Here is a 14,074-nt window from a genome sequence, read left to right on the forward strand (position 1 = left end):
GCAGGGACATGGCCCTGTCAGACACCCAAGGAGGGGGCACTGTGGTAATGACTTTCTGTCCCCCTCCTTGACCATTGTGCTTGTGGCCCCATCCTCGCTTGCTCATCAGAAGCCAAATTTCACCACTCTGCACCCATTTGCTCTGCTTTGGGTGAGGGCAGCAATATTTCTCACTGGTATATGTTAGTTTTTCGAGCATTTGAGTTTCCTCTGGTCTTTATTTTGTTTAATTTTCTTCTGGTTTTTGTATGAATGCCTTCATGGTGTTCTTGGCAGGCCTCTGGTATGTCCAAGTTGGAGTTTGTGGATCTGATGCCCATGTAGTGTTGTAGCTGGTGTATTATCAAAACTGAGAGGAAAGTTCTCCAGTGGGAGAGCTGAGGATACCACTCTTGGTCCTTCAGGCTGCCTACCCCGGCCAGCCACACCTGCCAACAGGGTGCTCAGGAGAAGTGCTGCCTATCAGCACACACCCCACAGAACCTCTCACCCCTAAAGTTATGGTCACTGCCAGCCTCAGGCCATGAGTCAGAGTGAAGAATATGTTGTAATTACCATCCATCTGGTGTGAGATGTGGATCTGACCAGACAGATTAGGACTAGTCTCGCTCTCCTCTTGTTGTGTTCACACTTGTTGTTGCCCATGGATACTGGGCTTCCCCATCCACTTCCAACCCTCTAGAAAACCGGCTCCCATCCTAAAAGTCTGGTTGCTTGCTGCAGAATTACCATAAAGCTCCTTTTTCCCAGACATGTCCACTTTTTCTTCCCTTCAGGCACAATCCAGGTGGAGTTTGAGCTGCAGCTCCTGTCTGGATTTTGGAAATCTCTGCCAGGAGCCCAGGTGGCTCACTGGGGAAGCAAGGAGGCAAGTTTGGCCAGCCAAGGGAGCCCTGGGGCTGCACATACTAGGGTCCCAAGGGTTTCTGGTGGGACTCTGGGACAGAGAAAGGGACCAAAAGGAAAGAAGTCCTCTAGTGGAACGGGCTGTGGGCTGGAAGCCAAGACTGAGCATTGCATCAAGGGACAGGAGCATGAACTAGAGCCTGCACTAGTCTCTGTTAGCACAGAGAGAATGGGTTTAACTATATTAATTTTAATCATCTGCAGCATTTGAGGCCTGATGGGAAATGGAAGAGACTTCATGGACAGAGAGAGCTTGAGGCTGGGTTCCTGTCCTGGAGCCATGGGGCAGGAGCTTGGGGTGAGGTGGGTGTGGAGACCTGGGCAGGTCTGAAGCTGCAAAGGGCTGGAGGATATGCTGGGAAGGGCAGAGGCTTCCTGTGTGTGAGATTTGAAGTAAGGACAAGGGATGTGGAAGGATGCTTGGTAATCCTCAGGACCCCCATGGCAGGCGTGGGGCTGGACAACCTTTGGGAAAAGAAGGCTGGGGGAATAATTGCCCAGGGCAGGTGGGGGCTACCAACTTTTAGGGCAGCTGGGCTGGGGCTGGAGTCCTTGTTTTGATGCTTGTGCTACCCATCCTACTCAATCCTTTCATCTCCCATTTCACTGAAAATGTGGCAGTCCTACCTTGACATGGGAGCACTTCGCAATACAGTTACATTTGTAATTAAATAATAATATTAGAAGTAGCCACCAGCAAATGGGAATGGCCTTTGTACCTTAAGAAATGACTATTTGAAGGGTGAAGTAAACTGTTTGTTGTGTACTGTTCCAGTAAGACCTTTTTATCCTGCAGCCTGGGTTGTCTGCCATGTTCCAGCACAGATCTGATTTTCCTGAAGCATCCACCAACAGTAGTGTTTACCTCCTTCATGTTCACCATCCCATAAAAACATGTTCAGGCATAAAGTCAGGATTGTCTTTTTGTGCTGTGATTTCTAGTAGAGCTGGGTAGGATTTTCTTTTTTCTATCCCATGGGAAATTTTCAAGATTTTGAATATTTTATCTTGAATCAGTAAAAAAAAATATCCATTGACGTCAGGACAAATAGTTAAAGTATCATGTACCTTTTCGAAATTAAAAAAAACAACAAACCAACAAAACAACAGAACAAACAAAGCCAGGTTTCATTTAATTACTTTAAAACATTTTTTTTCATTTTTATTTCAGCTTTTTAAAACACTGCTTATTTGTATTACAAAATAAAAAATGCTGTTAAAGAGAACCTCTTCCCCCTCCCCCCAGCTTTCCTTTGAAAGTACAAAGGGAGATATTTAGACAACTCCTATTTATTTCAATAGCTTTTTCAAGGAAAGAAATTAGTCAAGGACAAGTCCTTCTTGAGAAGTTTTTATTCAGCAGCTCTGACAAAATACTTTTTATTGAAACTTTCCCAAGCAACTCTTCTCTAGCTGTTGGTCAATGAGAGGCTCTGCAAAGGGAGCTCCCGGTCCAGCAGTGATCAACCCACTGCAGTTAAACAGGCATATACAGCCAAATGTTGCCACTCCTGTAACCTCCAAAAAGACCGAACAAGAGCTGCACCAGCTATGGGAGGCTTTTTGTGCACTTTTTTTAAAGGTGTGAGGCTTGATGAGGAAACACAGGGGTTTTTTGTGTAATGTTGGTGCTTTTTTTGACAGATTACCCTGCTCTATTTGATGGAGGGCTTCAAGCTACTTTGCTGTTGCCTCAAGCTTCAGGAGCTTGAGGAGTTAGTGGTCAGACTGGTCAAGCTCTTCAGGCTTCTGATCAGCATGACCGAGATTTAATACTGAAACATGACGTATTTTACCCTTCTAATGAAATTCAAGATGAAAGAGGAGTTCTGAATGAGCAGAAGGATTTTCCTGACTTTATAACCTCACATAAGTTTAGATACCAAATTTGGGGTTGCACTCTCTGTTAGTGTGGTCTTAGGTCCATCTTTATAGTTAATAAATTGATAATTTATCAGATTCAAATTCTTTGAATTCACTAAAATCACAAGCCAGTAGAAATGCAAGGAAACACACAAATGACTAGATATCTGGAAGGGATCTCATAAGATACTTTTGAAAGCATCAAAATTAAAGTAACATGAACAATGCTGTGACAGGTACATTTCTAGCCTCTTACATATGCAAATCTCTTACATACTGGTATGACTCGGCATGTATGCATGTGTGAACATATGATTGCACAGTATTCACAAAATCTGATATTCAAATGTGAGAATATTTCTTTTTGTTAATGCGGCTAGTGTATTTTACTACATTTGGTGTCTTTTTTTCCACTGGACTGTCTCTCCGCACCCCCTAAAAAAAGAAACCAACACATCCTCAAAAGACTCCTGGTTTCCTGTCAGTAACCAGTATCTTCTTGACAGATTACCCTAGGGAGAAAGAAAAAAAACCCCAAACCTGTCTCTCTCACAGAGTTCATGTCGCCCTCATTTACCTTTTGCATAACAAAAGCTCAGACTATAATTCTGAATAGATGTTTTGTGTAGTTGAACCAGGTGTCTTGCTTGGAAAGGCAGCACAGTAAAAGTCAGCAAAATGCCAATTTGCTTTGTTTCAAAACATTTTGTTTCAATTGTTGCCAAGGCCTGCGGCTAAACACTACACTCTGTTTTAAGTGTCTCTTTTCTGCAGTCAGCGAGTTTTTAAGGTTTTTCTTGTTATTTATCAGCATACTCTAATGACAGTCTCACCTAACCCTACTGCTCTGGAAGAGTTTTAAGAAGTAAAACCATAGCTGCATGCAATCCTGATGATAAATTGATGCTCACAAATAAGGTAATTTCTGTCCAATTAGTGATCTTGGTGAAAGGAAAGATCAGAAAGAAATGTCTATACTAATAGAATTTTGATCCTCTTCTCACCATGTCTGTAGAGTTCATAAACTTGAAACTGCAGAGCGCAGGTTGTGCACTGTAACCTTGGCTGCTGATTTGTTTAATCAGAGTTTAAACGTGTATCCTGTGATTTTATTGCTTGTTCTCTACAAGTTTGTAAATCACTGGCTTAGCTCTGCCATGAGTCCATGCTGCTGGGCCAAACACATTGAAGTTCAGGGGCTTAAGCATACGCTTACGTGCTTTGCCAGGCTTGGGCCACAATGAGTGAATTTTAAGCCACTGCACCTGGAAATGGTTTTGCACATGCCTAATTTTATGCACCTGAGTAGTCTCAGGAATTTAATGGGCCTACTTATATGTGTGAAGTCGCTTGTTGGAAAGTGTCTGAATGATGAGGGCCTACCATGAGGTATTCTGTCCTGAGATGTAATGGGACATCTCTGAGCAAAAGCTTTTTCTCCTTAAACCTTATCTAAGAACTAAAGGAGAGTCAGTGGTGGATCAGAGCAGAGAGGTCCTTTTAGAAATGATAAGTAGTGGACGCCTAGGGGAAGTTCACAAGAATCATACTGGGCATGCATGGATATGTCTTGTATCTCCTTTCTCCTTCTCAGGTCTGACTATTAGCACTTAAGGGAGATTCAGAGATGGAGGTTGTATTTGCTGTGATATATCTTATAGCCCCTAATGACCCCTTTTTTCTACTTTGACTTTGACCTCTACAAGCTGGGGTTGTTTAGCCTGGAGAAGAGGAGGCTGAGGGGTGACCTCATTGCGCTCTATAACTACCTGAAAGGAGGTTGTGGAGAGGAGGGTGCTGGCCTCTTCTCCCAAGTGACAGGGGACAGGACAAGAGGGAATGGCCTCAAGCTCCACCAGGGGAGGTTTAGGCTGGACATTAGGAAAAAATTCTTCACAGAAAGGGTCATTGGGAACTGGAAGTGGCTGCCCAGGGAGGTGGTTGAGTCCCCTTCCCTGGAGGTGTTTAAGGCACGGGTGGACGAGGTGCTAAGGGGCATGGTTTAGTGTTTGATAGGAATGGTTGGACTCGATGATCCAGTGGGTCTCTTCCAACCTGGATATTCTATGATTCTATGAATATGCAATGTCAGAAAATTCCACAGCTTAAAACACCATGGGGGAAAACTGCTGTGTGGAAAAAGTCCTGGTGTATCCCCCATCTGCACCTGACTGTCTTGGAGGGTGTCTCCCACTTCTCATATGGTGGCAAGTTCCTCCTCCAGTTGCTTCTTCCTATTGTAATTAACTGTATATCGTTTCTCAGTTATACCTTTCCTACTACCACCTCCTTAAATTATACTATATTTAGTCTCTCTATGGATGTTCTTTGATATGGATGATCTGTACTCCACATATCCTTCCTGCAGTCATACTTTGACTTACCTCTAAGGCAGGGCCAAGAGGGGTGTTCAAGTTAAAATGTATCCTAATAATGTTGTTTATTTTATTCCCAACTACAGTCTTAACAGCAGTATTTTTTCATTCAATTGCTGCTGAGCACTGAGTTGACATTCAGAGAACAGCCCACAATGACTCAATTTGCTGTATCTTAACATTTCTCATAAGAGAAAACCTGTGTGAATGCTATTGGCCTCAGTCTGAGAGAAATGAGACGCTCTTTGAACTGAGTCATCTGTGTCCTGTGACTAGTTTAAGTATCACGATTAGGCTGCCGCTTTTATCACTGAAGTTGTGGCAAAACTTGTGACTAGTGATGAATGAATAATTGAAAAAAAATTCACAAGTTTTCTGCTAATTCAACAGCTAATTTCAGTTTGACAGAGTTTCTGGTCCCCACCTCACCCTCCCACTGCCACCCCCCCCATCCCCCCACCCCCTTTTTTTGGTAACTCTTTGAAATTTCAGTTAATGCATTCAGCTGTGCAGTGGTCAGTTAGTTACCCACATTATGTGGCATTATTTCTGTTTCCTGGATGAATTAACTCTGTAACAAATCAAAACAGCAAGTGTTGCAGTCAGAGAGATTCAAGCTATTCCTATGACTGTATGAGTAGTTTAAGCAATATCTTACATGTGAGGCTGCACACTGTGGCTTCTATGTTCCTCTGTGACTCCCTGTTTTGGCTGACAGTGTTGGTTGTTGAGATATCTGAATATGTTTTTGAGAAGTGAATAAGCACTCTGCTGTATATAATCTGGTCTCATCCTAAAAAAGAAGCAAGCAAGTGGGAGAAGTCCCCTGAGTTCTTCTGGGACTGAAGCAGTGATGTGAATTCAAAAGAAAAAATAACAAAGTCACTCACTCACTTTTACCTAGCGCTGACCGTAGTGCTAAGTCCCATGCAAAAGTGGGTGAATTAAGTTAAATAACGCCCACTGGTTTCAGCAGGATTCGGGTTAATCTGTTAACTCCGGGTGGTGACCGTCTTCTTCTTTGGAGGAGGCCACAAGTAAGAGCTGGAAGGATTGGTAGCTGCTTTATGATTCCCATATCCTTTCTCATCCAAGATCTTCCCGGGGGTTACTGTGACTAAGGCACCCTTTCAGCCCAGACCCAGTGTTTTCCTGCCACTCCAATTTGTTCCAAAGGGTTATTCAATTAAAATATACAATGCAGTTAGTTATAACATATTAAAAATAGACTGTTTAAGAAGCACTTGGTAAAGGGCACTTAACAAAGTATGCACCTTCAATCTAATCACCTTTATGAATATGAGAATTCAATATACTGTTGTACCTTTATTACCACATTAAATATGACATGAACAGGGCACTCTGCATACCCGATGTAAAATCATATTCTAATGCTTTCTCTGACAACAACTGCCTAAGTAATACCTGTAGTCATTTGTTGTATTAAACGCTAGATAACTGTAAAAGCTCCATAACCAACAACTTTCTAAGACTTCCTGGTGAACTAGAAGAACCATGTAATAATGTTAATGTGACAACTGAGTTGTGAAGGCTGTAATCCAGACAAGATCACTTCTCAATCCCAGTATAGCATTTTGTACATCAGGACGCTGAGAAAAAGCAAAATATAAACCCCAAATTCTAAAGCTAGACAGGATGTACCAGACTGGAGAACATTTAACATTGGTGAAGATTGGAGGTTATGCAGAATTCAACAGCTCCCACAGCAGTGAAGGAGAGACTGTCCCCTCCCCAAATGCTCTGCAATTTACTTGAAAGATTAGTATCCTTCCACAGAAAAGTGAAGAACTGGGCTCATGTTTCTACTCCAGGTCAAAAAGAGGTGGGATTTTAATCTGCAGCTTACTCCTCTTAAGTGGGTACTAGTAGGGAAGAGCAACCTCCTTGTTTCCTCCTTGTTTATCTTACTGAGAAAGGGTTGATCCAGTTTTCAGATGGATCATCAGCCTTACCTCAGGTCCTGAGGGGAAGAAATGAAGTGATCTGCATCACAGCGTTTCCTGCTGGCCATGAGGTAGCCCCTGCTCATGTAAAAGACTGATTCTTTTTGAGTGCCTTAAACCACTTGTTTTCCTGCCTTAAACTACTCGGTTTTGACTGCAGCAGAGGCAGTGTCCTTCAGACTTATCTCACTCTAGCAAGCATCCCAGCTGTTCTTGCTGACCAGGGAGGTCATGCTGCAGTCTTGCTGGTAGGGAGAGCAGCGGCAAAATGATACCTTGGACTCATGTCAGTGCCCAAAGCCTCCTTAAGCCCACCCCAAACTCAGTTCCAGAACTTTCCTAGAAGAAGGCCCACCAAAAAAGCTGTAACTAATACTCTGGTAGAGAGGCCATTTGCAGCAGTGCAGCCACCACCCTGGGAGAGAGAAGACCAGAGCTCAGGTGGTGCCCTTGCACTTATGCCTCTCTCTCTGCCTTTCCTCCTTTTCCCTCTTTCTTTCTTTTCCCTTAACACAGACTTAGCAAGCCAATGACAGTCTTATCCCTGAGAATGCCTGTACAAATAAATTCCTTTTTGGACCAATTGTTTGGCATTGTTTTTCTTTTATTTAGCTTGCTGAGTATTGAACCTATACATTTCATGTGGAGACCCAGGGTCTCACCCTGGCTACCCCTGGAATACCCAGGTCGTGACAGCTCACCGTGTCTGGCCTCCCAGAATCCTGTCTTAGGGACATAGCTCTTGGCATGCGCCAGACAGCCCATCACAGTGCTACATCCCTCCCCTGGCTTCAGTCCCACATCCTCAGTTTAGCCATATAGTACCTGCCTTCAAGTGGAGACTGATTTTTCGGCGGAGCTTGCTTTTGACATAGTTTTCAAACTCCAACTTGAAATCTTTCCTTTGCTGCTAACAGTGGCACAACTTGAATTCTGTTCGTAAATCCTCCCTCGTCCACAGCTACCTCTCATGCACTTTTCTCTTCAACTTGCTGAATCTGTTCTTCCGCACTGAAAATACAAATTTCAGATAGCTAAGAAAATACTGTGCTAGATAATATTGCCATGAGCCTTACAACACTGTGGTGTTTCTGAAGGCTAAGCTCACCCCACGTGTATCTGGTTTGGTTTCACCAGCATTGCAGTAGGCATCACCTCTGACCCATTCTGTTTAGTGCAAGCACAAGCAACCACATCCATGGATTTTCCTCAGCTCCTGAGTAAGAAGGCCGATGATGTTGACTGTATTTAGAAATGTAATTGAAATCACAGAAACCAAGAACAGGAAAAATGCATCAAGTAAAAATAACTGCTTACAAGAGGAGAGAACATACTGGACAAATTGCATGGAAACAGTTTTGAGTAGAAATTCCATTGGAAATAGGACAAAGCTCTTTACGAACAGGACTTCTAACCAAATTCTTTCCAATAAAGCCAGGCCTTTGAAAGCATAGCAAAGTAACTAATTCTGGCACTTTTTCGTTAACTTATTCTGACATTTAGAGAACACAAGTGATTGCTATTTACTTGTGACTCTTAGAATAGATTTGTTAATGTGTATGAATTTTTTATCATACCTTTAATATGGACATTTGAGTCTCACAGAAACTTAACAGGCTTTTACAGTAGCCACATTCTTCAAACTAAAGAGAGTAAAATTGCAAAATTTTAGTAACTGCTCAAATATCAATATTTACTGGGAAAAAAATCCCAGAATATTTTAGGCTGTATGTTCCAGTGCAATGCTTCACAGAGAGCTGTAGTACAGGTACCTCAACTTCCCAGACCCCCTTGCCAGATAGCATCTCCCTGTTGACACTGTTAATAGGAAGAAGGTGAGGGGGCAGGGTGTATTATTGGAATTTCCCTATAATGCGTAATGCTTCATGTAGCATACTTAAGAAATTCTCATGCACACTCAGCAGTAAGACATGGGGCAATGAAACCAGAATGACTGTGAAGCAGAATTTTTTTTTCTGACTAGAAAGTGCTTTGTTATCGACTTTTTTTGAAATGTTACCTATGTCTTTAGTTTAAACTTCCTCATCCTTGAATACTAAAGTGTGCCACCAAAACTAAGAACTCAGAAAATATTCTATATGTCTTACCTGGAGTAGCCACAGGAGTGGCAATACGAGTTTCCACGCACTGCTCTCACTTTCTCTGTTTCTAGAAGTCCGTAATCAGATTATGAAGTACTTTTTCTAAAGGCTACGATTTTCTAAATTACACTTGCAGAGCCTACAAGATATTAAAAAACCCTCTGTATAGTGTTCCTGCATGTTTTATTTGGTGACATCTCCTCAGAAACAGTGGATGTCTTTTTTTCTTTTTATTTCCTTTTAACACTGATAGTTTGTCTATTAAAATCAGATCAGCGATTACAACTCATTTCACACACACTGTGAAAAATCTGCCAGCTGGTTGCTGCCGATAATAGTTGAATTTCAAGCAGTAGACTACTGTATGATGCAGTAACTCAATGCCTTGTAATTAAGCCCCCAATCATTTAGTCTTTCTCTGTTGCTTGTATATTTATCTGAACTAGCAACTTATCTAGTGCAATACTGTCTGGAGAAATTCTTCCTTTTTCATTTGTAGCAAGTTTGACAGGGACTCTCTCTCCTAGAGAGGTCCAAGAGATGGAGAACATTCACTTCTATATGCTTCTAGGGAACCTGCACTAGCTCTTAAAGAGCCAGGACAGCCACACAAGGCAGAGCAAACACAAGTGAGAATGCTTGCCTCCAGGCAGGCGATGCGGCAGAAGCATCCTTGGGACAAGACAGTGGGTCAATGCAGACCAGGTCACAGGAATCAACAACAAATTAAGAAGTTCACCTAATTTGAGCATTAAAGATGGGCTCAAGAGGCCAAACTCAGCAGGCAGGGGCCGTGCTCCACAGATTTAGAGACAGCTCAGAGAAAAGAGCCTCCTCCTCACATCTGTTTCTATGCAGAAATCCCACGACAATAAAACTGGAGTTCCTGCAAATGTAGCTCATCTTGCTGAAGCAGGCTGCATTGCCTGACAAGCTGGGGGGGGGCCCTCCACTATGCATCTGCAGGAACTTTCCATTAAGATGGCAGTAGTTCTCGGTTTTATATTCCTAATTAATATAATGGTTCTGAACAGTGTCAGGCATACATCAAAGCTCTGGGTTTACCATGACAGCAAACATCACAAAGTGAAATTGTCTCCATTGCCATTAGCCATGGCTATCTAGCCTTCTCAGGATGGCTTGTTAAATATAGATCTTCAAATATGAACCTGAGCCAATGCAAACAAAACATGAAAAGTTGATTGCCTTCAGGAATGTCCCTGATCTTTCTTTTCTTTAGACAAACAAAAAGGAGGAGATTTTCTTGGGTTTTCAGTTTGTTGGACTCTCTTTTTTTTAAGCCTGCATTAAAATCTGATCTCATTCTTTGCAACTTGTCATCTCATGATTTTCACAAAGATGACCCAGCAACAGCAGGAAGAGAAAAGTTGATCAACTAATGTCATTGGGAACCAGCTACCAAAAATTTTCTCTTCTGTGCAAGGAGCATTCCAGGGTTCCCTGTGTATCCACAAAAGACATTGTGTAGATACTTTTGCTTGTTGCTTATTCATGTGCAGTAATAAAAGGTGTATTTTTGCCTAAACTATGCTGAAATTGGTATAATTACAGAACAGAATAACTGCTACATTCTGCTTTAACAGAATAAACAGCAGAGATTAAAACAAAATTAAGGAATTTGGTGAATCATGAAGCTAGCTCATTCTTTTAGTTGATTTTCCCCTGATATGAGCATTGTTTTGTCTTAGTTGGTTTGGGCTGGAGCAGATTCTTAAAAAAAATATGTGAAAAGAAGCTTTGAAAGTAACATAATACTTCTGCAGGTTTTTAAGAGTAAATCTTACATAGAGGGTCTTCCAGATATCGGAGAGAAACATCCCTCCCTTTTTTCTCAGAAAGATTGAGACCCACTTTTTATGTTTAAGAATAAAATTTAGGTAGAAATTTAGGTCTGTCTTGAAGGCCTCCTGCAGACTGAGCTTCATAATCACATGTGCAGAGTGGTGCATCGTGATGCGTTATTCATCAAATACATTTGTTCAGATGATTTCATATATGTCTCCCTAAAGAGCCACATTATTTAATAAAGGATTTTTATTTTCTGTTGGGAGGCTATGTAAGGATGTAGAGAAATTTTACTGGGCTTCTGAGCCTTGTAAAAAAGTATGGCTTTTTTCAGACAATCCTTCTGATCCATCTGGGGGGCCTCTGTCTGCGTTACTTGGTAGAAATATTGGCTTGCTTACTAAACCTGATACAAGCATTATGCAATAAACACAATATAATAATGCATATTTTATATAACGATCATAATTAATGTACAAAATGCGTACATGTGTACACTGCAAAGTTATGTTTCATAAATTAATATATATATTGCACTAACCCCACACAGAATATAAAGAAAATCTGTTTCTACTGCACACAAAACAGACATTTGAATGTGTGAAGCAAATAGGAAACATGCTTCCCAGTAAATTTAGAGGCCACATTTCACGGAGATCTCCATATGTCTTAATTCATCTCACATTTCTATGATCGTTTGCACTTCTCTTCTTTTTTTGTCTCAGTACTGGTACAAGTTGGGCTGTTCGTAGAGACAGAATCAAGACTGATCTACTATCTCTCCACATAGTCTTATTAAAATATTCACGTTTTTTGCTTCCCAGATATTGCTTTATGTTTACTACCCTCTTTTGGAGAGAAAGACATGCTGATAAAAAAAGTTAAACATGAAAGTGGTTTAGCCCCTATGCAGAGATTCATGCACTATATTTAGCATTAATTGATTAAGAGTGCAAAAAAGCCCCAAACAAACTGGTCACTGGCCTACCTGCTGAAGGATCTAGATTAGAAGACATATGGCCTTTTGGTAACTACACAGCTTTAGCACAAGTCCTGTATAGTCTAATAAAAGCACTATCCTTGGCCTTCACCTAACATCTAGAAAATGTGTTACCTCAGCTTTGGCCACAAGATAAGTTTATACCCCAGTACCAAGCCTAATTTCTTATGTTTTAGATGACAGTTGTTTTAGCTGAAAGTCAGAATTTATAAAAGAAAAATATGGCAACCATCTTGTGGGAGATATTTTGCCTTCCAAGTAATTCCAAGTGATTCCAACTGATTCAGAGACTTAAGAATATTTCCTTAATATTTTCAATGAAAAATCTTTCTTCCACTAGCAAAGCAAAAGAGGTTTCAAAAATCTTATGCAGTTTTTATCAATTGGCACTGGCATGGAGATACTGGTGGGCAAAAATTCATAGAATCATAGAATCATAGAATGGTTGTGTGGGAAGGGACCTTAAAGATCTTCTAGTTCCAACCCCCCTGTCATGGGCACAGACACCTTCCACTAAATCAGGTTGCTCGAAACCTCACCCAAACTGGCCTTCAGCACCACCATGAATGGGGCATCCATGACTTCTCTGGGCAACCTGTTTCAGGGCCTCAGCACCCTCACAGTAAATTAACTGAGTTTTCCTCATTGCTTCTACTTCTTCATGAACAAATATGAAAATAAAGAATACTGCATTTGCCAATGACGTCTACTCTTTTCTGTGGTCATTACCACTCAGGATTATGTTCACCAAGAATTCTTTTTATGTGGAAAGGTATAAACTGCTCTCCAAGACAAAAAACACCCTTTCTGTCTTGGTTGAGAGAAGAAGCAAAGAAAGTCCGCTTCAGACTGTGATAGGGTGTTTACTTCTGATTACACTTTAAAATGGTTGCTAAAAGTGTGCAGACTATACCATTGCTGTTTTGGAAATACAACCACCTCATTGTTTGAAAACAAACTGGATGAAGCTTGCCCAAAATACAATGCAACATGATGAACTGCTGGTTTGCACTCTCAGAGAAGCAGTTTTGTGGCAGAGCACTAGAAAAAGCTTAACTCTAAGGGCATTTCTTCAGTGTCAGGTCCTTAACTACAACATGTTCACTGATGACTATTACTTTTTGAAGTCCTAGAGTCAGAAGATATCCATACCGGTAGCAACAGCAAAACACAGAAGTGAGACATTCCAGAGAAACTAATGTAAAACAAATAAATAAAACCAAATAATGTATGGACCACATCTTTCTTCTGTTCATTTGTATTGCCTCTGGCTCAGGCCAATACAGAAGAGTCTAATTATTTCCTAATTTATTATTTCTGAAAATAGGATATATTGCAAATAGATTTCGCACTTGACAGTCTTGATGCTAACACAAGGCACAGAATGAGGAAAACTCACTTGACTGAGTTGATCAACCCAAAATCTGCTTCTGAAACAGTGATTTAAATGAGAATATCAAACAATATGATGGGATTCTGTTCCTGAAGCAAGAATTTCCATATAGAGAGTGAGAAGTTGCAAGTCTAACCTACTGCTTTTGCAGTTTTAAGATTACAATCTTGTGGTCTCCTTGGGATGTCATAATATGCTTTGAAGTTTGAGTCAAGCTATTTCCATATTCATTTACTTACTTCTGCAAGGACAGACACCAATAAGACAATACACTACAAATCATTTTGTTTTAAGTTACTGAAGGGGTGGAAGAAAAAGGGGGAGAAGAAAGAAGGAGGGGGAAAGGAGAGAATATTTGGTCTGTTCTTAATTAAAACCAGCCGATGACATACAATGATTTGTCTGAAGCACTTCTGAGTTGTACCCATTTCTGTTTACACTTGACAGCTGTACATTCTTTCCTGCCTGTATTGTTTGAACTATGGCCAATGCTACAATCATTAAATCTTTGATAGTGTTTTTTAAATACAAAATTGACCTTTTTCTTTGAGGGAAAAAGAGAGGTAGGAAAAGAATGGCTATGTTACATCGGAGAGGTTTGGATTTACTAGGTTGTACCCCCTGTACTGCAAAACGGTGCCTCTGGTCATTTTTGGACTGGCTAT

This window comes from Phaenicophaeus curvirostris, chromosome 1 (assembly GCF_032191515.1).
Source record: "Phaenicophaeus curvirostris isolate KB17595 chromosome 1, BPBGC_Pcur_1.0, whole genome shotgun sequence".
NCBI lineage: Eukaryota > Metazoa > Chordata > Aves > Cuculiformes > Cuculidae > Phaenicophaeus > Phaenicophaeus curvirostris.